The sequence below is a fragment of the Pleurodeles waltl genome, chromosome 12, assembly GCF_031143425.1.
Source record: "Pleurodeles waltl isolate 20211129_DDA chromosome 12, aPleWal1.hap1.20221129, whole genome shotgun sequence".
Taxonomy (NCBI): Eukaryota; Metazoa; Chordata; class Amphibia; order Caudata; family Salamandridae; genus Pleurodeles; species Pleurodeles waltl.
In genome coordinates this window covers 237478150-237484149 of record NC_090451.1, presented here as the reverse complement: position 1 = coordinate 237484149, position 6000 = coordinate 237478150, and the positions used below count along the sequence as shown (strand labels likewise).

At 45.8% G+C, this 6000-nt stretch overlaps 1 protein-coding gene across 1 annotated transcript in view; it reads left to right on the top strand.

Annotated features, from left to right (window-relative positions):
• Positions 1-2456: 2456 nt before the first annotated feature.
• IST1 (IST1 factor associated with ESCRT-III) overlaps positions 2457-6000 on the top strand; it is a 138359-nt gene continuing 134815 nt past the window's right edge. Inside the window, exon 1 of the mRNA XM_069216798.1 lies at positions 2457-2624. The gene's annotated coding sequence lies outside the window, so the exon portion shown is untranslated. The remainder of the gene's footprint in view (positions 2625-6000) is intronic.

The following is a 6000-nucleotide window of genomic DNA, read 5'->3' as shown; positions in this document are numbered from 1 at the left end:
GAGTGGTTAGAGGGCTTTGTATCGAGGATGCATTTAAGGAGAGCATCGTCAGAGATGGGGTCAAAGTTTTGCCAAATGGTTAAGGATTTGCACTCCTCTGTGGGGGTAGGATGAATGACCTGATCTACAAGTGATTTTACCTTTTCGTCAAAGAATATAGCGAATTCCGCTGCTTTCTTTGTGGAATCTTCCAATTTGGAGGTTGGGGGAGAGCTGTTAGGGTTCTTGATGAGGTCGAATAGTTTTTTGGGTCTATTTTTGGCTGAGTCAAGGAGGGATTTGTAGTGCGACGCTTTTCCAAGGAAGATGAGATTGTGGTACTTGGATCTTGCTGAACGAAGCGTGGCCAAATTTTCAGTGGAGGGTGCTTGTCTCCATTGTTTCTCAAGGGCTCTTATGAGCTTCCTTTCTTCATAGAGGGATTTGTTGAACCAAGGTGCTGAGGGAGTGGGCCTTTTCTTTTTGCTTTGGAGAGGAGCGACATTATTGATTTCGACTGCAAGGACTGTGAGGCATTGGGAGGTGAGTTCGTTGACCTCTAGGTCCGGGTCTAGCCTTGGAAGTGATAGCAAGGCAGAATTACAGAGGGTACTGAGGTCAATATTTTTAGTGTCACGGAACCAGGAAGTAGCCCTCATAGGCTGGCCCAGAGTTATAGAGTGTGATAGGTGAAGAGAGAATGGGATGAGGAGGTGGTCCGACCAGTCTACATGAATAGGGGTAGCGATAGTCAGCAAGCCTGCTTTAGAAATGACAAGGTCTAGGATTGAGCCTTTAGAGTGTGTTGTTTCTGTGCAGTGTTGGATAAGATCGTTTGCAGAGAGGAAGGTGGCCAGCAAATTCGCATTTGTGTCTTGAGGCGAGCCCCAGTGGACATTGAAGTCACCCACGAAGATCTGATTGTCACTTTGCGTGAATTGGTCGCTGATGCAGTCCGAGAGTTCCTCCATAAACGAAGGGCTGCTACCAGGCGGGTGGTAAATAGCATGGAATCTGAGAGGTGAGCGGTGGTGCAATTGAAGCTCAAGTGATAGGCATTCAAAAGTGTGGCAGGAGCTGTTAGGAAGAGCCTTAAGTTGAAGGGAGTTTCTAAAGATGACCGCAACACCTCCCCCCACTTTGTCAATTCTGTCATTTCTAAGTATAGAATAGCCTGTGGGTACAAGGAGATCAAACATAGAGTGAGAGGTATCGTTGAACCAGGTCTCTGTGAGGAAGATCATGTCAATATTGTGCTGGTTGATGGTATCGGAGATTTCAAGTTTGTGTTTTATTGCAGATCTGCAGTTGTGGAGCAGACAGCGCAGCTCTGACGCAACTGTTTTGGTGACGGGGGCACTTGGGCTATGAGGGGTGATAGGGATATTGTGCTTATATGAGGGCGCTCGGGAGGATTTAGGTGGGCGAGTGGTTCTGACAGAGGAGATGGTCGGAATAGTGTAGATTACAGGGTTACTGGGAAGTGGAAGTGAAGGAAGAGTGGCGTTCGAGTGCTTGTGTGGATTTGCAGACGACTGGCTATGTTTAGCTATAGTGGGGTGTGGTGGTGAGGTGCATCTCGTGGAAGGGTGAGTGTTAGCCAAAGGAATTGAGGTGTGTGGAAAAGTCGAGATCTTGGAGCTTAAAACTAAAATGGTAGCTTCAAGTTGGGAGATGGCGGTGATTAGAGAGCCTAGCTTTTTTTCCAGAGAGAGTAAGGAAGAGCACGGCGTAATGGGTGGCTCGATGGAAACAGGAGGGGGTGCACTAGGCAGTGTACGGCAGGAAGAGGTGGGGGAACGGGAGGGGAGTAGGGGTATAGGGTTCAGAGGTGGGGAAAGGTTTAGGGTGAGAGCAGGAGTTGGTGTACCAGGGGTGAGAGGAGAGTTGTCGTTGTTGGCGTTGCAAGAAGGATAGGAATTAAGGGCAGAACTATGGGGCGATAGTAGAGGAGTGGGGCGGTGGGGCGATAGGAGAGGGGAGGAGTGTGAGGAGCCATAGGGATTAGGGAGGTATGAACGGAAGGGGGGGGAGTTGGATAGTGGAGTTGGAGTTGGATATTTGGATAGGGAGTTGGATAGTGTGCACCGAACCCGGAGGTTCAGCGCTAGACAGTCAGTCAGTCACACCGGCAGTGAGTCCCGGTCGGGGCGGCGATAACCTTGTGGTCTGCACCCCGCTTCTGTCCGCTCTTGCACAGGCAAGGCTGAGCTGCGCCTCCCATTGAGTGGCGGCGCTACAGTGTGGTTGTCGGAGCTGGCCACGAGCGCAGATTTCAGAAGGTATGCATCACCAAACATTTTGCGGGATACCAAATATAGAATAAAGCAAGTTTCCAAGCATAGCTGAAAGGTAGGTAATATACTAGACCGGCGTGATGCTAAACATTAACCAACGCGGGGTACTCCCTTACAGTCATTCACTCGTGACTGAAGACTACAGAAGTGTCAGGACGGGAGGGCGTAGCAGGAAGTAACGTGTGGTGACGTTAGGTAGAGGCCGGGTGGCTCTTGTTGTAGAACGTTTGTTAATCGACTCCGCCCGGCTTGGATCATTGAAGCTACTTCCTCGGGCCCGCGTAGACAAAGACGAGCAGACAGGAGTCCGCCGGTCCATCCGCGGACGGAAGGCGTAACGCGTAGCAGGTGAATTCGGTACCCCGGGTGGAGACAGCGTGAAATACACTCTTGTCAGTGAGGGAGAAACCCCCGTGTCCTCGATGGGCCTAGCACTGCTTCTCTTCCTGGTTGTACCGTAGACGTTCTCTTGTCCTCCTTTCTGTCTTCAGGTCTCTTGATGTGGTCAACGTCCTATGATTACAAATACGTCCAGTCCACAAAAAAAAGAGTACCTGCAACCATTAGCAGAAATTACACTACAAGACTTTTATGTCTTTTTTTTTTTTTTTTAGCCTGAAACTTCCCAGAGGACCTCAGGACGGTAGAGTGGAATGGGGTTGAACGTATATATTATTCTTCCATAGCCGCAGGTTGTTGTCCTTTGTTGTTCAGCTGTATTACCCTTTCTGCCCCCAGAGGCAGAATTCCTGACTGCCCAAGAACGACTGGTCTTGCTGTTGCACCGAACTTTCGGGATTTTCTATTTTTCTACAGGACAGATGCGTGACTTTTTTATATGTGCAGCCAGTGTCTGTCTATGTTTACCATGCAACGAATACTATGATTTGAAAGAATTTTATATTTCATGCACTTTAAAATGAATCTTTGGCTTTAAGTATTTTAGGGGAACCAAAACAAAGTACTTAATGAATGTGGGGCCTGTACCAAAATTGTATTATTCTGGGCACGTCACACTATCTCTTTGTGAAACAAATTTTAAATAATGTGAAACAAGCCAGTGTGTTTACTAGTGTTACCTCAAGTCTCATCCTGTTATCGGTTACCAGTTCGCACACGTCGTGTTGCTCTATATAACCTGCATCTCATGTTAAGGATGCTCCTGCTACAGTACAAATGTTTTCCACAAACATTTTCCCCAAATTATTCAGCCACACACTGGAGCTGTCTCTGCCTAACATCAGATATGTTGAAGTATTTGTAAAATTTCTCAGTTATGCCTGAGACTGTGTCCTTAGTTAGCACCACAGTTTAATGAATGCACGAGTGATTATCCTCGTGATTGTTGTGGGGTAACGGTGTGCTGCGAAGTAATGAAGACACTAATCTCCAAAATATGATCCCTCACCTTAATCCTTTGGAGTTTTTTTTTGTAAATGCTAAATGGCTTCTCAGATATTTATACCTAATATGGCTACATTGCAAGGCATTTTTCCTCCCTTGGAAAACGCTGATATTACAGATTATTAGTGAGTTGGTAAATGTGTCAGGATTTTTGTGGTTAGGCAGCAGTGCTGTTTTTGATACTTAATAACAATGCAGTAAAGCTGTCTCAAGTCTTATACAGAGGCAGTATTATAAGACGTCCTTGTTTTGTCTCAAAATGTTTGTAACCCGAAGAGCACATTTCAGGGGTATATTTATACTCTGTTTGCACCGAATTTGCGTCAACATTTTTTACGCAAATTCGGCGCAACCTAACACCAAATTTATACTTAGACGCCCGACCCCTCGAACGTCAAAATTCATCACTATGCGTAATTTTCTGGATGCGTGAAACCTACTTTCGTTAATGACATGCAAGGTAGGTGTTCCAGTCCAAAAAATGACTTTAAGGCCCGTGCGCCTTACTTATACTCCGGTGTTATTTTGACGCCCAGCCTGATTTGCGCCGTTTTTTAACACCTGGGTGAGGGCAGGCATTAAGGGACCTGTGGGCTCATTTCCATGGTCTCTGACCATGGAAGCAGTCCACAGGTGCCCTTCCCTGCCCCCAGGGACACCCCCTGCCACCCTCACCTACCCCTGGAGGACACCCATGGATGGGGGGACCCATCCCAGGTAAGTATTTTTTTATTTAATTTTTTTCTGTGGCATAGGGGGGCCTAACTTGGGCCCCCCTACATGCCACTGTGCCCATTGTCCATGTCCAGGGGACAGAAGTCCCATTGGCATGGCCATTGGGCAGGGGAGCATGACTCCTGTCTTTGCTAAGACAGGAGTCATTTCAATGGGGGTTGTGCGTCAAAAAATGGTGCAAGTCTGGTTAGAATTTTTTGACGCTCAACCCTCATTCTTCCCTACGCGTGCACTGCCCGGTTAGTCATTTTTTATTTTTATTTACTCTAACCAGCCCGCAGTGCCGGCTACCGCCAATCCATAAATAAGGCGCTCGCCTGGTGTGTTGGAATGGCGTTAGCTGGCGGTAAATGTTTTGACGCAAACCAGCGCCAGCGCTGGTTTGCGTCAAAAAGTATGAATATGGCCCTCAGTGTTGATTTATCACTGATCCATAGGTCCACAGCCCCCCAGAAAGGCATTCAACCACATACTCGATCACCACTGGATCATTCCTCAAGGGATTTTGCCCCCGCAGATCAGACTTGACCCACTATGCTAATTTTATATTGATTACTGTAACATAATTTAGTGTGGCCGTAGACCAAAGACTACTTCCAACGTATGTCTGAAATATTAACACTTTTGAGCATTTAGTTGGACCAGGTCTTACGAAAAACTGCAGATGCTTTTGTATATTTTTACCACATGCTTTTGGTACAGTACAGTGCATAGGGTATATGGGACAGGTACAGCGAACATTTTCAGTAGAGGTCTTCAGAAGGTACTGCTTATGGAAAATGTTGTTTTCCTGATCTTTGTACAAGGTTACTTTGCTGCCCAGTATAGATATGAGCTGACTCGATCTGTTGTTCAGTTTACTTGTAGGTCTTATTACCTGCTGTTGGTTTTGTTTTGAGTTTCCAAATTTGTACATTGTGGCCAATTGCCATGTTGTGTCTGTTAGCTCAAGTTTCTTAAATAATAGTGATTGAGCTGTTCTTTTTGTTTCGTTGAGTTTGTCCTAAAAGAAGTGCCTTTACTTTGGGGCAGACTCTGGCCCACTAGTTTCTTGTAGCAGCTTTGGAAGTCGCATTTAAGGTTAGTGTCCAATTCTGTCTTTAATCTGCACAGTTGAACCAAATTATTCCAGCGTTGTATGTCAAAACACTCTGGTCAGTAATATCGGCCTGCTCTTACATGGACTCAAGAATTTTAACTATCAACGTATTGCCAAGGTAAGCAAACATAAGGAAATATAGATTAATTATTCCTTACATCATATATACTTACCATGACAATATGGTGGTGTTCAATATTGTGCAGTTGATTTAAGTTCAGGTCAATATAAAAATTCGATATTGTAGTAGAACACTAATTCGGTAATCATGGTAATTTTCTTTTGCCAGTGTGACACTGGCTAAAGAAAGTGTCGCACTACCATGCACCCTAATGCGAAAGAAAAGCCTTCGTTAACCAAATCATGCTTGGAAAAGGAGTGCCAATGAGCTCCCACAAAGTCAGACTGTGATGGATGTGGGTCATGTTGAGCATCACCAGTCAGTTGTGAAATATTTGATGTGAGCTCTCAATTCTCTTCTGAAGC